At 42.3% G+C, this 23,765-nt stretch overlaps 1 long non-coding RNA gene across 1 annotated transcript in view; it reads left to right on the top strand.

The window, feature by feature from the left end:
* LOC138742373 (uncharacterized) overlaps positions 1-23,765 on the top strand; it is a 97,834-nt gene that overhangs the window by 34,604 nt on the left and 39,465 nt on the right. The window contains exon 2 of the long non-coding RNA XR_011344117.1: positions 19,586-19,659. This is a non-coding gene — a long non-coding RNA (uncharacterized lncRNA). The remainder of the gene's footprint in view (positions 1-19,585; positions 19,660-23,765) is intronic.

The raw sequence follows: 23,765 nt of genomic DNA, 5'->3' as shown, positions 1-23,765 counted from the left end.
AGGAGGATATGGTATTTGAAAATGAAATAAGCAAACTTGGCAATGCCTGTCAGGTCACTGAAGGTTCACCCAGTCCTCATCTATAAATCATCTACATATCTCTCTCCCTCTCAGATTGTTTGTTGCTCAAGACATGCAAGTTGTCACTGAATTGGTTCTATTTTATAGGTGAGTGTCAGAATCTGGAGAGAGATGATTGGTATGTCTGGAGAAAACAAACTAGGGATCAGTGTAATTGTCACAGACTCAATGGGTTGAAGGTTTGCCTTGGTACTGAATGACTGTGAGTTCAACACTGACTTCCACCACCTGCATCCCCCAAGAAAGAAGGCATTCATGATGTAATGAAGTAGTTCTGACTAGTTTCAAATATTGTCAAACATTCACAATTTTGGAACTGCTAGGACCTAGAATACCTATTGGCCATGTCTCCATACAAAGGTCAGGTAAATTAGTAGAGAGTATGAAGCTGGCCAACTGCCTGCATCAGAAGCAATAAGCATGGATTATTTGATTAAAGATTCAAGTTATTGGAATTGTAATAAAATAGCGTCATATTACAAGAAATTGCTTTTGCTGCATGGCAGACAGATTCACCATTGGCAAAAATTGCCTAAAGCGCCTCTTACAGTTAGAGAAAGAGGAAAAGAAGCCAAAGACAGTCCTCTAGAGTCCCCAAATGTCCTTAGGTTCACCTCTAGTGCTTCCATAGTCTCCGCAGACACACAGAGTTCAGTCTAAACCATTTGCAACCGGAACTCCAGATCCAAACCTCCGACACAGTCAAGAACCCTTCAGCACTTTTGGCAACCTCTTGCATCCTGGTTCCGATACCTGGTACCCCTTCAGTCAGATTCGAGCCAGTCCCCAGAAGCCCACAGTGTGAGTCGCCAGCAGCCCTCTGCATGTGTGGGTCTTTCAGCCGCTGAGCTGAAAGACCCACTGGTCCATCGTCGTGGTCGCTGTCCCGTGGGTCATCTCCTCTGCTTCTCTTTCTCAGATAGGAGATGGTCTCATGGTTTTTCTGGTGCCTTGAAACAATCCTCCACTTCACTGGAGTCTGCAACCCCTCGTGGCTGCTGCGCTGATTAGAGCAGCGGCCATCTTGGGCGCAGACCCCATGGTCATGGGATTTTAAATGGAACGACCATTGGCCTGTGTGGAGCTGGTGGCAGTTGACTGGGCAGTTAAATCTTGCGGGAGCACTGTATCTCCACTCCTCACTGCCCGCAGGTCCGCACCAGTGGCAGTGCTGCCATTACAGCGGCTCCGGCAGCGCCACCAATTCCGGTTTCTTGGAGGCTCTCCAAGTTATTCCCTCTTATCCTGTGAAAAAATGTACTAAACTGTGTTGGATATTATATATTTTCAATGAAGTCAACAAAGGGAGGTTAAAGAAGAGTTGTTACTAATTTATGATTTTGTCATCTATGGTGAGTTATCGCAGCAGTCACCTCTCTGATGAACTCGAGGGGGAAATAGCAGAGCTTGAGAAGGAATAATGATCATAAAAAGAATGTGATTTCCATTCTATTTCAGGTGAATCTGCTGAAGTCCCCTGTGAAAATATGGTCATGAAGACCACAGTGTTGAAATTGAAGTCAGCGATCTGATTTTTGTTTATTGATTTTTTTTAAATTGTTGTTACAAAACTATTTTAAAGATTAGAACAAGTTATTTTAAAGCTTTTCATTACATTTCATTTTTGACTTATTGAAGTAAACTGTTTTTATTCAATTACAAAATAAATTAGAAATTAAAAATATTTAATTAGTAATCTTTAAAATGACAGAACATGTTCAGATCCATGCCTCTGTATTCTTTTGATAAAAATTTCAACTAATTCTGAACTTTTCCAAGTGAAATTGATGTCCCTATTCCTAGTCATTTCAGCTTTCAAATATATATCAGTTCAAAGTTCAAATTTATTGTCAGAATACATACATGACATCACATAAAACTTTGTGAACCAGACAGAATTTCTAATTACCAGTAATTGTAAACTGTACTCAAGAACAAAGAAATCTATACATAAAGAAAAATAAACGAAAGAAATGTAAACCAACTGACTGTGCAAATACAAAAAAAATAATAAATAATGAGCAAAGTATGAGTCTCAGAATGAGTCTGTTGTTCACATGTCTGATGGTTCCAGGGTAGCAGATATTCCTGAACCTTGAGGTACAAATCTTGTGGCATTTATAGCTCTCTGAATATAGCAGCAGCGACAACATGTGCGTCCTGGGTGGTGTAAATCCTTCAGAATCTGAAGCAGAATTTATTGTCATGAAGAAGTCATGAAATTCAGTGTTTTGCGATGAAAACATTCATATTATAACTATCTTACAGCATTTCTATAAAAAAAATAAAAATAATAGTGCATGAAAAGTAAGGCTGTATCTTTAGTTCATTGATTACTCAGGAATCTGATGGCAGCGGGGAAGAAGCTGTCCTTGTGCCATTGAGTGCTCATCTTAGGCTCCTTTACCTTTTTCCCTAATGGTAGCAGAGTGAAGAGAGCATGACCTGGGTGGTGGGGGTCTTTGAGGATAGAGGCTGCTTTTTTTTTTAAGATACTGCCTCATGTAGATATCCTTGATTGAGTGAAGTCTGGTGCCAGTTAACAGTCCTCTGGAGTTTATTCTTGTCCTGAGAGGAGGGCGACTCTATACCAGGCAATGATGCATCCAGACAGGATGTAGAAGTTTACGAGAATCTTTGGTAACATACCAAATCTCCTCAGACCCCTCACAAAGTATAGGTGCTGATGAGCCTTCTTTGTGATTGCATCAATATGGAAGGTCTAGGGCAGATCCTCAGAGATGTTGACACCCAGGACTTTGAAGTTCTTGACCCTCTCCACCACTGAGCCCTCGATGAGGACTGGTTGTGTTCCTCTGACTTCCTCCTGAAGTTCACAATCATCTCCTTGGTTCTGCTGACGTTGAGCACAAGGTAGTTGGCATTACACCATTCAATGAGCTGATCTTTCTCCATCCTGTATGCTTCCTCATTGCCATTTGTGATTCTGCTAACAAATGTGGTATCATTGACAAACTTGTAGATAGCATTGGAATTGCGTCTGGCCACACAGTCACGGGTGTATAATGAGTAAAGCAATGGGCTAAGCTCACATCCTTGATGACTGCTGCTACTGTCCACAGCAGCATTCCATGTGATGGTGGAGAGACTTTTGCCTGAGATGTACTGGGATGCCTCCACTACCTTTTGCAGGGCTTTCCACTCAAAGGTATTGGTGCTCCCATGCAAGGCAGTCAGCACAATTTCCACTACATATCTTTAGAAGTTTGCCAAGATTTCTGATGACATGCCAAATCTCTGCAAACTCCTGTGGAAGTATAAGCACTGAAATGCTTCCTTCAAGATAGTATTAATATGTTTGGTCCAGGAAAGGTCCTCCAAGATACCGACTTACAGAAATTTAAATTTGCTCACCCTCTCCACCTCTGATCACTGGATCGTACACCTCTGCTTTTCCTTTCTTAAAGTCTACAATCAGCTGCTTGGTCATGGAGACACAGTGAGAGATTGCTGTTAGTACACCATTTAGCCAAATTTTCAATCTCCCTCCTGTATGCTGATTCACCCTCTCTTTTTATACAGGCGACTAGGGTGCTATGCTCAGCAAATTCGTATATGGTGTTATTGTCATCCTAAACCACACAGTCATAGGGTGAAACGCGAGCAGAGCAGGGAGCAACCTTGTGGTGCACCAGTGCTGATGGAGATTGTGGCGAGATATTCTTCCCAATCCACACTGATTGGGGTCTGGAGGTGAAGAAATCCAGGATCCATTTGCACAGTGGGCATTGAGGCCCAGATCTTGGAGTTTGCTGATTAGTGTTGAGGGGATGATGGTGTTGAATATTGTATAGAAGTTAATAAAATGCATCCTGATGTATGCATCTTTGGTGTCCAGGTGCTCCAGTGCCTTGTGTAGAGCCAATGAAATGACATCTGCTGCACACCTGTTGTTGCAGTAGGTAAATTTGAATGTACCCATGTCGCCGCTCAGACAGGAGCTGATATGCTTCAACACCAGCTTTCAAGACACTTCATCACTATTGATGTGAGTGTCACTGGCCATTTAGTCATTTAGGGAGGTTACCACACTCTTCTTAGGCACCGGTACAATTGTAGCCTGTTTGAAACAGGTAGGTAGGTACTGTACCCTCTTACAGTGAGACGTTGAAGATATCCATGAATACACGAGCCAGTTGGTCGACACGTGTTCAGGTATTCAGTGGCGGATTAACTATGTTGAGCTTTAGTAAGGGCCCCCAGGATCGGCATCATTGGGGGGAGGGGGGCAGGAGGCATTTACGGGTCATGCACTAACTCACCTCCTTCCAACCCTCTCTCTCTCTCTCTCTCTCTCTCTCTCACTCACTTGGAGTTAGGTGTGCCACAGCTTGTTGGCTGGTTAAGTGGAATTTTTCCAGACTCCATAAACTTAAGGACAAATCAGTGCATTGTGGTGGTAAATTTAATTTTGGAAGAAAATAGGGAGGGCGGAGGGTAGGGAGAATGACTTTTAATCGGTTGTAGTTCCAACGCTTGTGTGTTTTAAATTGAAGATTCATCTATTTAAATTGAAGCTTATACCCACTCTCATCATAAAACAATTTTGTGTGGATGTGAATAAGCCAATCAATTAAGAGGATTTTAGTCAATATCATACATGGGTCATATCAGTTTCAATCTTTAAATCTGTTTGATGCTTCACTGCTCTTTTGGATTTTTATTGTGATTTTGCTGCTCATTTTGAAGAGAATGGGTGAATTAATTCTAAATGAACACTCTCCACTCTCCTCCCTATCACCCTCATTCTCTCATTGATGCCATTGTTCTCCATGGTTGCTGTCCAAACCACGAGGCCCCTCTAGCTTTTCCCAAGCAGCTGGACTGTCCGTGTTCCCCCTCCCTGCCCGTCCATCGGCCGCTCACCTTGATCCACAGCTCGTCAACCACTCCGCTCAGATTCACCATGACAAGCCGAGAACATCTGATCCTGACAGCATGCCTCCCTCCGGCTGCCACTGGAAGTGTAGCGGATCCTCATTGCAAACCTCAGCACAGGGAAGACCCTTTCATTCACTGTATTTGTGCAGTCTGAAGACACTGTATGGTCTTCCATCTCATCTTGTTTCAAGAGTTTATCTAACATTAGTTCTCAACTTTTTTCCATTCACTTACCACCTTAAATAATCCCTTTCTAACCACAGAGCACCTGTAACATCCTATGTCTTAGAATAGATGCTCTGTGGTTAGTAAGGGATTATTTAAGGTGATATGTGAGCAGAAAAGGTTGACAAACACAGATCGAAATACATCTGACACAGAGAAAGTTCTCTTATCCATGCTGCTTACACTGTCAACCCAGTACAGGAAAATAAATTTAAGGGAGCACATTGGGAACAAATTATGTGTCACCGAGTGCCATGCACTACTGGGTGCAGTGATCATTGGATGTTGTGAACTTTGGATGATATGCTAATAAAGTCAAACAGCATTTTAGCTCAACTAATCAATGCAATATGGTCTTCTGATCTAATCCTATTTCCCTGAATAGGTGAAAGCCAAATGACAGGTGCGTTGAATGCTACAAGTTGTTGCAATTTTAAAATACTTTTAATATTGTGGCTTAGTTCCCTTTGGCATCATTAAAGTAGCATTTCTATTGTTGTAACCCTTTTTTCTATTGTTGTTTGATGGATCCCCTTACATTCCGGGCCCCTAGGCTAGAGCCTACTCAGCCTAATGGTTAATCCATCACTGCAGGTACTCTAGCCACTCTAGTCCATCCGGACTGGATTCTTTCTTTAGATTCACTCTTCTGAAGGGATACTTTGGATCATCTTTGGATACTGACACTAGAGGATTATCAAGGGAGATGGGAGTGTACAGCTGTTCCTCCTTGTTCTGGTGGTCAAATCGAGCAGAGAAGAAATTGAGTTCACCTGGAAGCGAAGATTTGCCATCTCCTACTGTACCAGATTTGGTTTTGTAGCAAGTTATGTCAATTTAGACCCTGTCATAGCTATCGAGTATCCTTCATTGTTTCTATTTTTGTCTGTAATCACCACTTCATCTGGGAGATGGATTTCCAAAGGCCCTACCTGCTCCTTGTGTAGTGCTCTAGATCTCCAGACTTAAATGCCTGTGATTTTGCTCTGAGCAGGTTCCTGATTTCATTACTCATCAAACCCTGAAAACCCTGAATGATTTGGTGGGGACACATTCGTTTAAAGCTATTCTAACAGCCCCCAGATCCTCAGATGAGTTCTTGAACGCTGTCCAATTAACTGACTTGAGGCAATCCTGTAACTGTTCTTCAGCCTCCCACGATCACCTTCAGGCTGTCTTGATCTTTGGCCCCTCTCTTTTTCAGTTCTGTCTGTATGCAGATGGAAGAAGCACTTGCCAAAATGTGATCTCAGGAAGAAAGATAGATGTTCCTTATCTTAGTGTAGTAGTGATCAAGTGTGCTGCAACTCTTGGTACATCAGGTACACTAGTGACAGTGGGCAGGATTTTCTTAAGACAGGCACTGACTATGACTTGTGGTGCATTTGGTGTAGGCCGTCTCTTGTTTACTGACTACCTAGTGTCGCCGAGAATATTCTCCCAGAATCACAGTGCGGCTTTCGCGCAAACAGAGGAACTACTGACATGGTCTTTGCCCTCAGACAGCTCCAAGAAAAGTGCAGAGAACAAAACAAAGGACTCTACATCACCTTTGTAGACCTCACCAAAGCCTTCGACACCGTGAGCAGGAAAGGGCTTTGGCAAATACTAGAGCGCATCAGATGCCCCCCAAAGTTCCTCAACATGGTTATCCAACTGCACGAAAACCAACAAGGTCGGGTCAGATACAGCAATGAGCTCTCTGAACCCTTCTCCATTAACAATGGCGTGAAGCAAGGCTGTGTTCTTGCACCAACCCTCTTTTCAATCTTCTTCAGCATGATGCTGAAACAAGCCATGAAAGACCTCAACAATGAAGATGCTGTTTACATCCGGTACCGCACGGATGGCAGTCTCTTCAATCTGAGGCGCCTGCAAGCTCACACCAAGACACAAGAGAAACTTGTCTGTGAACTACACTTTGCAGACGATGCCGCTTTAGTTGCCCATTCAGAGCCAGCTCTTCAGCGCTTGACGTCCTGTTTTGCGGAAACTGCCAAAATGTTTGGCCTGGAAGTCAGCCTGAAGAAAACTGAGGTCCTCCATCAGCCAGCTCCCCTCCATGACTACCAGCGCCCCCACATCTCCATCGGGCACACAAAACTCAAAACGGTCAACCAGTTTACCTATCTCGACTGCTCCATTTCATCAGATGCAAGGATCGACAACGAGATAGACAACAGACTCGCCAAGGCAAATAGCGCCTTTGGAAGACTACACAAAAGAGTCTGGAAAAACAACCAATTGAAAAACCTCACAAAGATAAGCATATACAGAGCCGTTGTCATACCCGCACTCCTGTTCGGCTCCGAATCATGGGTTCTCTACCGGCATCACCTACGGCTCCTAGAACACTTCCACCAGCGTTGTCTCCGCTCCATCCTCAACATCCATTGGAGCGCTTTCATCCCTAACGTCGAAGTACTCGAGATGGCAGAGGTCGACAGCATCGAGTCCACGCTGCTGAAGATCCAGCTCCGCTGGGTGGGTCACGTCTCCAGAATGGAGGACCATCGCCTTCCCAAGATCGTGTTATATGGCGAGCTCTCCACTGGCCACCGTGACAGAGGTGCACCAAGGAAAAGGTACAAGGACTGCCTAAAGAAATCTCTTGGTGCCTGCCACATTGACCTCCGCCAGTGGGCTGATATCGCCTCAAACCGTGCATCTTTGCGCCTCACAGTTCGGCGGGCAGCAACCCCCTTTGAAGAAGACCGCAGAGCCCACCTCACTGACAAAAGGCAAAGGAGGAAAAACCCAACACCCACCCCCAACCCACCAATTTTCCCCTGCAACCGCTGCAACCATGTCTGCCTGTCCCGCATCGGACTTGTCAGCCACAAACGAGCCTGCAGCTGACGTGGACATTTACCCCCTCCATAAATCTTCGTCCGCGAAGCCAAGCCAAAGAAGAAGACATCATGCAGCTCCGCTAATACTTCTTTGCAATTGGCATCAGGTGGAACTATAAAATTCAGACAGCACACTGCACTTTCCTCTCAATCACCAAAATTTTTTTTTTTAATTATTGAAAAACACCTGGTAAGAATTGCTGTAAGTATTGGAACCATTTGTGACTGCTCCCTGATACTTTTGTTATAAAATGCTCCTTTTTTGTATATATAGGATACCCAAAAATGTATGTCATTTTCAGAGAGTGAGAGTAAAATGCAGCACAGGTATATCCCGCTTTACAAAACTACAGCATGATCTCGTTGAATGGCGGAACAGGCTCGAAGGGCCGAATGACCTACTCCTGCTCCTATCTTCTATGTTTCTATGTTTCTATGAAACTTCTCGAAAGCTGAAATGGCATAAAAGTGACGACTCATTCATTACTATTGAGGGCCATTTTCATAAAAGCGGAAACCCATTCACAACCCATTCAAATTTCTTTCGTAAAGGTTTCTTCATAAAAAGCAAATTTTCATAAAGCAAGTATTTGTAAAATACTGTATACCTGTATGATGAAACAATATTTGAAATACTGAATACAGAATATTAATTTCACTTTGAACAAAGCTTGGAATAAATGGTTTCAACACGTGAATCAGAACAACCTGACAAATTCATCAAACACTTTCCATCCAACATGCTCTGACTTATTGTCAAGATAACTCCACTCTCTTGTCTTGCAATATACAGTTTCAATGGGTCCTCAGCTATCTCCCATGAAATGAAATAATTTTATTTTTAAAAAGTTGTTGGCAAATTAAGTGGCCAGCAATTCAAACAATGAGAGCAAAACTGTTAGATTAATGATGCCAAGTCGGAATGGGAGGTTGGACCATAAGAGGCCGATACTTGCAATTCATTGTTCATGATAGTTTTATAAATCAAATTGTATCCAATCTTCACATGTCTTACAGGAATAAGCTAAAAAAAGTACCTTCACTCTGATAGTCAGTCGATGGTAGTCATTTTGATGCGACAATACAATCTTGACAAGCACAAATCTACATATCTCTCTTGACCATGGAACAAGAAGGTAATTACATCTGTCAAAATCCTGAATAATTGCACACTGATTTTAGGTCACCATGCACTTTTTTTATATCTCTCTTTTGAGAACTCCCTAGATATAGACATTATCTGTCAGGAAACAGGTGTTGATTTTACTCCCCCTCCAGAAAGCGGATGGTGATGGTCAAGTGGGAGTGATAAATTGGCACGGTACCCTTGAATTTGATATCGATAGTACAAAATGCTTAACACACTCTGACAGCAATCTATGTTTACAACATTTCCACCATAGTAAAAGAGAGAAACAAAATTGAGCATTAACCCAAACATACTTAACAAAAAACCGGTAATACATGATAGAGATATAAACTGATAGCCATCTTACACTCGGATAAACTATCACAAATGGAATGGTGGATTAAGTTGGAAGCACCTATTGAAATGAGAAGCATAAATATTTATGTTACCTGACATACCTCTCACTTTGCTGCTCAATGTAACAATGTTTATTTGACTTCATTGTTGAATCTGTAAACTTGGCAATGGGAAAGTGGTCCTTATGATGCAGAACAATATTGTGGTCATATATCTGTCATACTTGTGCAAGATGAATGCAAAACAATTCTCCTCTTTGTTTTTATCTGAAATCTTTGCCATACCATTCCACAACAAATGCAGAGTAAAGCAAAACACCATCATAATAGTGAAGTCCTGAATGTATGTAAAAGCCAGGAGAACAATTCTTTACAATGACATTATGAGTTTGTCCTTGTGGCAAGCCTTACAAAATCAAGAATACCTGAACTCTTTTCTCTAATTCTATTTCAGTGTCTGTGATAGTATGGATTCTATCACTGATGTATATATGTGTATATTGTAGTATAGGATGGCTATGATTGGCCGAGAGCATAGCCACACCTACTGGCAGGTCTTAAAGGGTTGCTCTTAGCCAGACCCAGATCATTCTGGACTGGTCGACCTACATGAGATACGCTCCAGTCTTTTGTTAATAAAAGCCTTGGTTCAGATCAACAAGCCTTTGATTCTTTCGATGTGACCTACAGTGTCTTTATCTCATTCACTCACTAAGATACCAATAATAGCTGGTTATTTGAACTGACCAACACATGTATACAATGTTTGGCTTATTTTGTGCAAGTCAACACATCTACTGTAGGCCTACAGTCATACAGGCTGACCACTACTGCCATGTTTTTCACTAAAAATAACTGTGTGTCTCGTCCGCCAAGAAGACCGACCTTTCACGGCCTTCGAAGTGAATAGGCGGCTGTATCAATTCCTCATGGTACGCTTTGGGGTCACGAATGGTGTCGCGGTCTTCCAGCAGGAAATGGACTGGATGGTGGACCAGAACGGGCTGAGTGCTACTTTCCTGATCTAGACAATGTCACCATCTGCGGCCATGACACGGAGGATCATGAAGCCAACCTTGAGAAATTTTTTCAGACTGCAACTTGGCTGAACGTGACCTACAATTTGAATAAGTGTGAACCACTCAGCTCGCAATTTTGGGTCATGTGGTGGAGAACGGGGTGGTCATGCCGGACCCTGACCGCATGCGTCCCCTCATGGACTCCCCCCCCCCCCCACCCCGCATCCAGAAGGCACTCAGACGCTGTCTAGGTTTTTTCTCTTACTATGCCCAATGGGTTCCACACTATGCCGACAAGGCACGGCCACTCATCAAGACCACCTCCTTCCCCCTGTCAACCGAAGCCAGAGCAGCCTTCGACTGCATCAAATTGGACATTGCTGCTGCAAAGGTGCACGCCATCAATGAGTCCATTCTGTTCCAAGTTGAAAGAGATGCATCTGACTTTGCACTGGCAGCCACTTTGAACCAGGCCGGCTGACCGGTAGCATTCTTCTCCAGAACACTCCAGGGTTCTGAGAGCTGACACTCCTCTGTCAAGAAGGAGGCCCAGGCCATAGTCTAAGCAGTACGTCGTTGGAGACACTACCTCACTGGCAGGTGCTTTACGCTGCTGACTGACCAATGCGCTGTCTCCTTCGTGTTTATCAATACCCAGTGAGGTAAGATCAAGAATGACAAAATCGCCAGGTGGAGAATCGAGCTCTCCGCCTTTAATTATGACATACTGTATCGGCCAGGTAAACTCAACGACCCACCAGATGCGCTCTCTAGGGGAACTTGCGCCAACATACAACTGGATAGGCTGCAAAACTCCACGAGGAGCTCTGTCATCCAGGGGTCACTAGCTTCGCGCACATTGTCAAAGCTCGCAAACTTCCCTACATGGTCGAGGACATTCGCTCCATGACCCGAGCCTGCCCAGTGTGCACTGAGTGCAAGCACCACTTCTTCCACCCGGAGAACACCCACATCATCAAAGCCACCCGCCCCTTTGAAAGTCTCAGCGTAGACTTCAAGGGGCCTCTACCATTGACCAACTGTAACACCTACATCCTTATGGCCATCGATGAGTACTCCCGCTTCCCATTCGTTGTGCCCTGCTCAGACATCACTGCCTTCTCAGTTATAGAGGCCCTGTACAGCATCTTCACCATCTTCGGGTACCTCAGTTACATCCACAGTGACAGGGGGTCCTTGTTTATGACCGCAGAGCTGTGGCAGTACCTTCTGGAGTGTGGTATTGCTTCAAACAGGACCACCAGCTATAACCCACGCGGTAATGGACAAGTCAAAAGAGAGAATGCCACTGTCTGGAAAGCAGTTAGCTTGCCCTCCGGTCCAAATGTCACCCCACCTCTCGCTGGCAGGATGTGCTCACTAGTGCTCTACACTCCATCCGCTCCCTCCTATGCACTGCAACCAATGCCACCTCCCATGAAAGGATGTTATCTTTCCCGAGGAAATCTGAGTCGGGTACGACCATACCGGCATGGCTCACGGTTCCCGGTCCAGTCCTTTTACGACGCCACGTCTGGTACTCTAAGAATGACCCCTTGGTTGACTGAGTGACTCTGCTCCATGCGAACCCACATTATGCCTGGACGGATAGGAGGACACAGTCTCGGTATGGGACCTAGCCCAAGCCGGATCAGGCGCAGCAGTGCCTTTAACTCAACCTCCCCCTATTCCTTCTCCCCGAGGTTATGTGCTTGAACAGAGGGACCAGCACCACCCCATCAGCTCAGGTCAGACTGCCGACAACGCCGTTGGGGAATTGAGCGAAGCAGTGGCCGCACCCTACGTGCCTGCCGGCGACACAATTCTGGCAACCCTGAGCCCGGCGCCACGGCAGTCACACTGGATGGCCAGACTGGTACAGCCCCTAACCTCCATCCACCCTGGGGTTGGCTCTCAAAGAAGGGGTGAATGCGATAGTACAGACTCTATCACCAATGAGTATATGTACATATGTACAGATGGTAGTGTAGGATGACTGTGATTGGCTGAGAGTGTAGCCACACCTACTGGCAGGTCTTAAAGGATTGCTCCTAGCCAGACCAGGTCATTCTGGACTGGTGGACCTACTTGTGATATGCTCCAGTCTTTTAGTTAATAAAAGCCTTGGTTTGGATCAACAAGTCTTTGGTTCTTTCGACGCGCACTACACTACTGCCATGTTTTTCACTAAAAAAACAGTGTGTGGCTCGTCCATGCAACAATTCTCAAAAGAATGCATACCCAATATTACATCAGTAGCAGATATTACAACACTAAAAATTTGCACACTGATGATGTTCTTCAATGAATTGGTTTTTAGCCTATTTATTTGAGGGATTAATTGTCAGCAAAGATATGCCAGGTATGCTTTAGAGCAACAACAACTTACATTTGATCAGCACATTTAATATGGTTAAATAGTCCTGAGGTGCTTTACAGGAATGTTATTGTAGGGTTATGTTATATTATTGTTATGCTCTGTTAGGACATTTCCTTTTTAAAAATATTGTGTGTTTTTCCTTCAGGATTATATATAGTTCTGAACAGGCTCAGTATCTTGGGTGTGGCATTAAAAATGCAGTCTGAATCCAGCTCAGCAGCAAATCTGTATAATTAGTCATAGACACAAGAGTTAACAGTCCCAATATTACAGTTATTAAACAAAATTTAACACCAACCACATAAGATAGTGGCCTATATTTATTTGTGGAAATACAAGCCTAATTACTGACAATTCTCAGTATAGAATTGGTCAAAATTCCTAAATATATACATGTGCACATGCAGACGTTTTAAATTTGCAGGCAGTTCCATGCCAAGTTTACCTAATTGTACTTTGTTGTTGAACTACTCAATGGTTGTGAGTGACCAAAGAACATTCAATTAATTGTTTGAGTTGATTTTGACATCTGGTTCACATAGCAGTTAGCTCAATGCTGCTACATTGCCAGTGACTGGGGTTGGAATCTGGCACTGTCTGCAAGGAGCTTCTAGGTTCTTCCCGTGTCTGTGTGGGTTTCCTCTGGTTGCTCTAGTTTCCTCTCACCATTCAAAAATATACCGGGGATTTTAGGGCTAATTGGGGTATTTGGGTGGCATGGACTTGTGGGCTGGAAGGGCTTGTAACTGTATATGTATGTCTAAATTTTAAAAAAATTAGAAACACTCTTTTATTAAGTTTTATAACTGACTTAGTTGAGGGCTTGGATTAATTAGTTATTCAAGTTTTTTCTTGAGATTTCTCAAAATGGCATCTTGTTCTGACCTCTCCATTTAACAGAACACACAGATCGTTCAATGTGTGATCAACCAGGATCAGCCAGTGATGGGCAACAGTTAGCCTTGGATGAGTTTCATTCAGTCGATACATATTTATGTAATAGATCGGTGGTGACTGCGGATTTTTTGTCAATGACAAAAATTTTGTCAATTTTGTCAATCTGGTACACTGTGGTGAATGACCAGAAGCATAGCACATGAAAAAGACTTTAATGGTTTACATAGAACATTACAGGTCAGTTGTGCGACCTACATAATCCAATTCAACAATTTAAACCTTCCCTACCGCCCACCAAAAACCCTCTAGTTTTCTTCGACCCATGTGCTTGATTAAGAGCTTTTAAGTGTTCCTATTGTACAAATTCCCTTGGCACTACTCTCTATGTAAATAAAAAAACTTGCCACTGATGTCTATCCTAAACTTTGCTCCCTCACATTATACAGATGTCCTCTGGTATTTGATAGTCATGTAAAAGGGGCTGACTATCCACATTATCTCTGCCTCTTTTAATCTTAATCTTTTAATCTTCTCTCATCCATTATGTGCTCCAAAGAGAAAATCCCTAGCTCTGTTAACCTTGCCTCATAATAAACGTTCTCCATTCCAGGCAACATCCTAATAAATCTCCTCTGCACTCTCTCCAAAGCATCCATCTACTTTGTTTAATGAGGCAACCAGAACTGAACACAATATTCCAAGTGTGGGGCAACCAGAATTTATAGAGCTGCAAAATTACATCATGACTTTTGAACTCAATCCCCCAACAAATGAAGGACAGAATACCATAAGCCTTTTTAACAACTTTGATAGATTATGGATTTGGACCCCAAGGTCCTTCTGCTCTTCTGCACTGTTAATAATCCTATCATTAACCAAGTAGTCTGCCTTCAAGTTTGACCCTCTAAAATGCATCACTTCTCACTTATCTAGATAGAACTCCATCTACCACTTCCCCAACCAATGTTGCTCCTGTCTATATCCTGTTGTAACCCACTACAACCTTGTATACTATCCACATCACCTCCTACCTTCATGTCATCTGCAAACTTACTGATCCATCCCTTTATTTCTTTGTCCAGGTCAATTATAAAAAATCACAAAGAGAAGAGTCCTAGAACAGATCCCTGCAGAACTCCACTAGTCAGTGACCTCCAGGTAGAAAACATTCCATCCACGATAACCCTCTGCTTTCTGCAGGCAAGCCCATTTTGAATCCACACTGTGAAGATTCCATGGATCCAATGCCTCATGATTTTCCTAATGAGTCTACCAAGGGGGACCTTGTTAAGTGCCTTACTAAAATCCATAAACATCACATCTTCCACCCCCACCTTCATCAATTTATTTTGTTACTTCCTCAAAAAACTCAATTAGGCTCGTGAGGCAAAAGCTGTCTCTCACAAAGCCATACTATCTCCAAGAAGACTATGCTTCTCTAAATGTTTGTTATTCTTGTCTTTAAGACTCCACTCCAATAGTTTGCCAACTACTGATATGTCTTACTAGTCTATAATTCCCGGGATTCTCCTTTTTTAAAAAGAGGACTACATTTGCAATTCTCCAATCCTCTGTAATCTTCCCTGTGGCCAGGGAGGATGCAAAGATCATTGCCAATGCTCCCAGCAATCTCTTCCCTCACTTCTTGTAGTAACCTGAGGTATATCTCTTCTAGTTCAGGAGACTTATCAATCCTAATATTTTTAAGAAGATCCTGCACTTCCTCTTTCTTACATAAACATATGCCAGCACACAAGCTTGTTCTGTTCTGACATCACATTATCCAAAGTCCCTTTCTCTGGTGATCACTTAAGTATTAATTTAAGACCTCCTGTTATGTGTTGCCTGCTTTATCCTGAAGCGGCCCTACCTTCACTCTAGTTATCCTTCCGTTCTTCACATATGCAAAGAACGACTTAGTGTTTTCCTTAAATTCTACTTGCCAAGGCCTTCTCATTCCCCCTTTAAGCTCTCCTGTCCTTCCTTCCATAGCTTTTCCTGACTTTTATTTCCTAAAGTTTATGTATGCTTCCATCTTCCTCTTAACTAGATGTCTTACCTCTTTTGTTTCCTAATTCTACCATCTTTTCCCTGTTTCAGTGGGACAAACCTATCCATAACGCATACAATCTCCCCATTACTTCTGTGATTTCCCTGAGATAATTGTTCTCTATTTATTCTCCTCAGTTCCTGGCTAATCCCATCATAATTATCCCTTCCCCAATTAAACACATTATAATTTTGTCTACTCCTATCCTTGGGCACACCTATGATAAAGGTCAGGGTGGTCATCACTGTCATCCAAAGGTAACCCCACCAAGAAGTTTGTCACCTGACCAGTACTAGATCCAGTATAGCCTCTCCTCTAGTTGGCTTGCCCATATGTTGTGACAGGATTCCTTCTTGGACACATCTGACACCTTCTACCCCAAATATCCTTCTTGCTGTAAGTAGGTACTAGTCAATATTTAGGGAGTTAAAGTCTCCCATTTCTGCACCATTCCAAACTCTGTCTTACCTAACTGCTTCTCAGTGTCCCAAGGGCTATTTGGTGGCCTATAGACCACTCCCAATACAGTGATCAAATGATCACTTTCTTCCAGTTTCTGACTTCCACCCACATGACTCTCAGTAAACAATAATAACATAAGAAATAAGAGCAGGAGTAGGCCTTCCAGCCCATCAAGCCTGATCTGCCATTCAATGAGGTCATGGCTGACCTGATGATAAGCTCTTCTCCACATATGCCTTTTCCCCATATACCTTAATTCCCTGAATATGTAAAAATCTATCCAACCTTGAGAAAATATATTGATTATGGTAGCCTCCAATGGGCAATGAATTCCACAGATTCACCATCCTCTGGAAAAAGTAGTTTCTTCTCATCTCCATCCTAATCTATGACCCTGAATCTTCAGGATCTCATTCCTTTTCCTAACTAGGTGGTTGATCCCAATATATATCATGAATTCTTGCTTCTCACCCTTTGTTTTCAGTATGCCATGAACCCGATGCATGATTTCTCTGATCCTGGCACCTGGGAGGCATCAGGATGCCTCTTTTGTTTCCATAGATTAAAGATTCTTTTATTGTCATGTAAAAAAGCTGATGTATTATTACACAAAATTGCCTTTAGTCTGCCGCCAGGTAGACAAAGATTTGCCATCAGCAGAAATTGCCCAGCGCCCCTTACAGTAAGGGAAAGAGCAGTAAAAATGAGTCCCTTCAGAGTCACTATGAGTCCGTGAATTTACCTCTAGCATTCCTGCAGTCACAATCGAAACCATCAGCAACCCGAGCTCCAGATCCAATCCTTTAACACAACCAGGATGTCTTTGGCGTTCTTAGCACACTCTCGCGTCCTGGTTCCAATACCTGGCACCCCTCCAGCCAATCTACGTCAGCCTGCAGCCTGGTGCGCGTCCTTTAATTGCAGTTGCCAGCAGCCTGCAGCCTGTATGGCTTCCTCATGTCAAGTCATCAACAGTACGCTGCCTGTGTGTTCTTCATCAGCAGAGCCCTTCGCTGGTCCACCGCCATGGTCACCATCCTATAGAGTCATCTTCTCTGCTTTCCCTTCTCAAATGGGAAATGGTGTCCCCATTTTCTGGTCACTGTGCCCATCCTTTGCTTCCCCAGATTCTGCCGAACACAGACGCAGTTATCTTGAGCCCAGATAGGATGCAGGATTTTAAAATAAATCACCGTTGTCTCTTTTAAAAGGGCATTTAAAGCCTGTCCTGAGCCAAATGAATCAGTAGTTTGACTGGGTGATATAACCATGTAGAGGAGCATTGGGCCTCCGGTATCCATTTTCCACATATCTACACCAATGGCAGTGTTGCCACTGTAGCAGCTCCAGCAGTATCAGCATTTCTTTTCTCTGCTGTCTGCCCTAACTATTGAATCCCCTATCACTCTCCTTTTCTCCCTCATTCCCTTCTCAACCATAGGGCCAGGCTTAGTGCCAAAGACCAGATCATTCTGAAGTCATTCCCCCCTACAGTATCCAAAACGGTATACTTATTATTGAGGGCAACAGCCACAGGGATGCCCTGTTCTTCCTGTCTGCTTCATTTTTCTTTCCCTCTCCTGACAGTCACCCAGCTTACTGCCTCCTGTAGCTTCAATGTCACCACTTCCCCATAACTCCTATCTATGAATTCCTCATTCTCACATACAAGCTGAATGCCATCAAGTTGCTGCTCCAGTTCCTGAACGCTGTCCTCATGCAGATGGAGCTGTCGGGGAGATGGTAAGTCTCCAAGAATTCCCACATCTCACAAGATGAACATTCCATCAACCCTGTTGCCACCTTGGCACTAATACAAGGTAAAAGAATAAATAATAATAAACTCTCACCAATGTTTGACCTTAATCTCCACTTCTTCTTGCCGAAGCCTCTTGAACTAAAGCCTCAAACACGCCACTCTAATACTGGCCCACTCACATGATGGCCTCTCGCCTACTTAAACTGTTCTGCTCTCACACTCCCTCGCTCCAACTCCCATTTGCTGGAAAAGAAATGTTCCAGCACAGTACTCACTTATTTAAACAGCTCCACTCTCACACATTCTCACTCAACTTGAGAATCATAGATTATACAGCATGGAAACAGGCCCTTCATCCCAACTTTCCCATGTCATCCAAAATATCCCACCCACACTCGTCCCACCTGTCTGTGTTTGGCCCATACTCTCTAAACTTATTTTGTCCATGTGATTGCCCAAATGTTTCTTCAATAATAATAGTTTCTGCCTCAACTATTCCCTCTGACAGCTTATTCCATATATGCAGGATGGAATGTACTAAAACATCCAGGTCTGATGCTGGCATCTCCAGTAGTTCCTTTGATGGCTTTCATTGTGGTGACACTCTGCCACTGTAGATGGAGTACAGATAGACTTCAGAAGCATTGGAAGGTGGGGATTCAAACTGGGAATGGGGCGGGGTGGGGGGCTTTTACCTAAAACACCCTGGCTCAAAATATGTTAATTCCATTAATGATTGATAATAAAATCCTGGACACTTGGTCCCAGAGAGGGGTCAAGTACATTGAGGATTGTAATGAGCAGGGACAATTTATAACATTTGAACAAATATGGAGTTTTAAATACATCTTTTATTCTGTTATCTTATTTAAGATCTTATTTATGGGACAAATTAGATCCAGCGCTAACCTTACCACAGTGCAGCAAAATAGAGACTCAGGTTCAAAAGGAGAGCATTAAAAAAAAAAAATTCCTTTCCTCAGGTGGGAACCCCCAAACAAAGGCTTGATAAATCAAGACAAAGGTGGAAATCAGATTTGGGTATAGAAATTGATCCATTTTGCTGGTCCGTCTTATGTCAGGACAGCATCATTAACCCTGTTAATATGAAATATCAGCTGGTGCAGTACAACTTCTTGCATCAGCTTTACCCTAATCCACAAAAGTTACATAAATTCAAATCAGAAATATTCGAACAATATTTTCGATGTGGTCAAGAAATAGGTACTTTATTACATTTAACCTGGTCATGCCCTAACTTGAAGCCTCTCTGGGAAGATTTGGGTAATCTCCTGCAAAAGGAAATTGCTGGAATTTGTTACCCTCAGATATCTGAATTATTTTAATTGGGGAATTTAGAAGACATAAGACCTAAAATGAGACTTTCAAAATATCAATTAAAATTTGTTAAGCTCACTTTAGCAGTGGTCAGGAAATGCATAGCAGTTATTTGGAAATCTGATTCCCAACTAGGTTTAGCCCGCTGGAAAATAGAAATGCATCATTGTGTTCCCCCTGGAGAAGATCATCTATAACCTCAGAAACAGGTAGGATGTATTTTTAAGAATATGGAATTCATACCTAAGCCAATATTTTCTTTTTCTTATTCTTTCTCTTTTCTTACTTTTTCTTCTTTTCTTCTTTCTTCTTATTTCTTAGGGTGGGTGGGGGGGGTGGTGGTGGGAGGGTTCCTCTTATTTTGTTTTTCTTTCTATCTATTTTCTTTTCCTCCCTTTGGTTCAACATGGACATTGAATTTGCATTTTTGTAGTATTGTAATTTTTCTTTCTTTATAATAATTGAATCACATGTTGACTCTTTTCTTTTTTCTCACTTTCTTTAATATCGACAATATTTGTATTATTTTATGAATATTTATGGATATTGATGTTTACTTTTTGATTATTCTTGTTTTGACTGCATGCTGCTAAAATATTCTCAAAATAACATTTAATAAAGAAAGAAAGGTGGAGATAACACCTTATCAATCTAGCCCTTGGGACAATGCCGACCTCAAAAGGTATCTGACAATTTAACGTCCCTCATAATGAAAGAGCATCCTGGATACATGGAATTGACCATGATAACTTTTTAAAAAATGAAATGAAGCATTTACTTCCTCCACTCTTTCAGGAAGTTGGTTTCAAACCTTACCCATCTCAAGTAGGAAAAAATGGTTCCTCATTTCCCCTTTAATATTTTTCCAATTCCCTTAAATGTACATCTCTTCATTGATCCCCCTGCTGAGGGGAATTTATTCATTCTATAAATTTCATAATTTTGTATGAACAGAGCATTACATCACAGTACAGGCCCTTTGACCCACGATATTGTGCCACCCAATATATACCTACTCAACTTTCCCTACCTCACACCCATAATCCTCTATTTTTTCTTGCATCTATGAGCCTGACTTTTAAATGTCCCTATTTCGACCAGACTCCACCTTCAAATAGTCTCCATAGTTCCAAAAGAAGTAACCCCAATGTTTCCGAATTTTATTTGTGTGGTGCACTGTTAGCCAGAATCAGACACACACAAAGATAAAGACTGTACAACAGGCTTTAATCCACAAAGACTTCCACAGAGCCAGGCTGGCTGTGGCTGCAGCAACTCTGAGTGAGGCCTCGGGAGGCCGGCGCAGGCTTATATCCCGGAGGGTGATTGACACCCGACCGGGTGGGGCTTGATCCATTCAGGCCAACTGATTGACAGCCGGCCAGGTGTTGTCCTGTCCCCTTGCTCTCCTGCAAGTACAGAGGTTGCCCCCTGCAGTAGGCCAGTGGTGTACCACCACACTTTGTAGTTAAAATATTCCATTATTAATAACATACTCCAAAATCTCATTTGCACCATTTCCAGTGTATCCACATGCCTCCTGCAATGCAGTGTCCAGTGACTTGGTAAGAGGACACTTAAACTTGTACTAACTTCACAATGTTCATTGTGGCAAATTTAGTAACTTTGTATCTTCATGCAATTCAACGAATTTGTCAATTTGCAAGAAAAGCAGAGGATAACACTTAGACAGTTCCTTCTGAATTTATGAATTTTTTTGTACATTTGATTGTTTCCTTGGACTACTGAACCATTTGTGCATAAACAGTGATACCATTTAGCAGCCTTGCAGAAGCAATATCTAGGCCAGTATTTGTTTTATAATAAATGATTGTACATATCCTGCTATGACTAAGTAGGCAAGCTCAAATATTGCTCATAAAAATGGTTGCTACCCATTCCTTCCCTTTCTCTAAAAAATATTTTAGAAATGCTCAAATTAATTATTGTTTGTTGCTCAAAATAATCAAATCAATTAACTTACTAAATCAAGGAATCCAGAAAATACAATGATTTTCATATTAATAAGTAATTCCAGATACTAGGCAAATGAAATCAATGAGAAATGATTATATGCTATGATCACAGAACAAAGCAGGAACCAGCGCCAACCACATAACCAAGAAGGGTTGAGCAGCCTTTATCATGGTTTTATTGAGAACAATCGATGACTACCTTGATGACTACTGCCCGGCTCTGAAATCCTTCATCATCCAGTGTTTTGACATGGTGGTCTAGCCTCCTAGACAACCTTGATCCTCTATAATTAGGTATCATCATAAAAAGGATCATGGCAGGTACCATCTTCCTCGCCATACACCCAGCCCTGCAATACCTGGATAACAAGGATACCTATGACATACTCCAATTTATTTACTAAATCTCCGTCTTCAACACCATAGTTCCCTCTAAGCTTACCTCCGAATTTCCAGACCTAGGTCTCAACATATCTCTCTGCAATTGGATCCACATCTTCCTGACCTGGTGACCACAAACTGGGAGGATTGACCACAACACCTGCTCTGTGGTAATCCTCAACAAATCCTGTTCTTCCTCTATTTATAAGTTTGCAGAAGACACCATCTTAATAGGCTGCATCTCAAATATGAGACAGAATGTAGGAAGGAAATAGAGAATGCAGTGACATTATGCCTTCTTCAATGTCAGCAAAATAAAGGAGTGTTATCTTTGGATCAGGTTCAATGGGTTCACACAGAGATGAGTCTGGACACAAGTGCTACAATCACTTTAATGAACACACAGAAGACAACAATGGAGAATGTCAACTGATACTCAATCACTATGTTAATAAACAATTATATAGACATTCACATTGGATCTAGGTTGGACTCTGATACCAGTGGCCACCTATACTTTACATGCTCACACACGTGTGCACACTCTACAGACAGGGACATTTACACACACTCCTGGTTCCCTGTACCAACGGGGGTGTGGCTCTATACAAGCACTGATCTATCAGAGTACTATGGTTCATTTTAAATGTAGTGCACACCTTACCCATGACTCCTCTAGTGATGTCCACAGTAGTGCCCTGGCATGGAGCGATGTGCGGGGCTTGGACCAAGGGGCAGAGAGAAAGAATGTGCTATGCATTCATGCTATATACAGTTCTGATCTGGACACCTAGTCAATAATGACCCTACGTAATTTAAACGAGCCATTGGCAAGGTGTGAACTAATGGGTGGCCAAAGTCCAATCTTGATTGATAGGTGAAGTGACTTCCAAGTAAGTTTCAGACAGGGTGGACACATGACCACTTGCAATATACACATTTCAGACAGGCAGGGAAGCCATGTGTTTCTTCACAATCCACATATAACAAGGAGCTCATCACCAACTTCAGGAACCAGGGTAGAGAACACATCCTGTTCTTTATCAATGTGATGAGGTGGAGATGGCAGAACGCTTTAACTTTTTAGCTGCAAATATCACTGACAACTTGTCCTGGTCCAATCATATTGAAGTCATGGCAAAGACAGCACACAACATTCTACTTCTCAGAATTCTAAAGATATTTGAGCCTCTAGATTTAAGAACAGTTTCTTTCCCACTGCTATTAGCTATTGAAGGAACCTTTTAAAAGTGAAAGATGATCTCTTGATCTCAGCAATCCTACTTCATTGGAGCATTTGCCAGATTATAACTGAACAGTAACATTATATTCTGCACTTCTATTTTTACTTTGCACTAGATGAGATACTAAAAGATCAGTTGACTTATCTGGATACCACACAAAACAAATCTTTCACTGTATCTAGGAAGCCATGGCAATAAATACAAAGATAAAAACATAGATAGATACACACATAAATAGATACTTATGATGCAATGCCTTTATGTGGTCATTTAAGGCCAGACTGTAAAACAGTACACAGTAAAAACAAAATAACATTTCTCCAAACTCTAACACATCATGAGATTACACAAAAAACAATGTAGACAACACAAGACTATGTCATTCCTACACCAGACAAAACAAACAAGACTGGAACACACCTACGCAGAGCTACATAGTGAATAAATAAAAATGCAAACAATCAGCAAAAGATGAAAAATACCACACAGTAGTCACAGTGGAGACAAGTTACATTTGCATAGACTTAGATTTTAAAAAGTCTAGTACCTTGAAGTGAAGACTGCCGCAATTCACATGTCCATACATACATTCGGCACAATAGCGATAAAGAAGGACCTCAATTTGGTAGCGCACACAGCAACACACAAATGTGATGGGGAAATACAGCAGGTCATGCAGCATCCATAGGAAAGAAAGGGTAACTAGCATTTTGA

Source organism: Narcine bancroftii, chromosome 9 (genome assembly GCF_036971445.1).
Source record: "Narcine bancroftii isolate sNarBan1 chromosome 9, sNarBan1.hap1, whole genome shotgun sequence".
NCBI classification, from domain to species: Eukaryota; Metazoa; Chordata; class Chondrichthyes; order Torpediniformes; family Narcinidae; genus Narcine; species Narcine bancroftii.
This window is presented reverse-complemented; position numbering and strand designations above follow the sequence as displayed.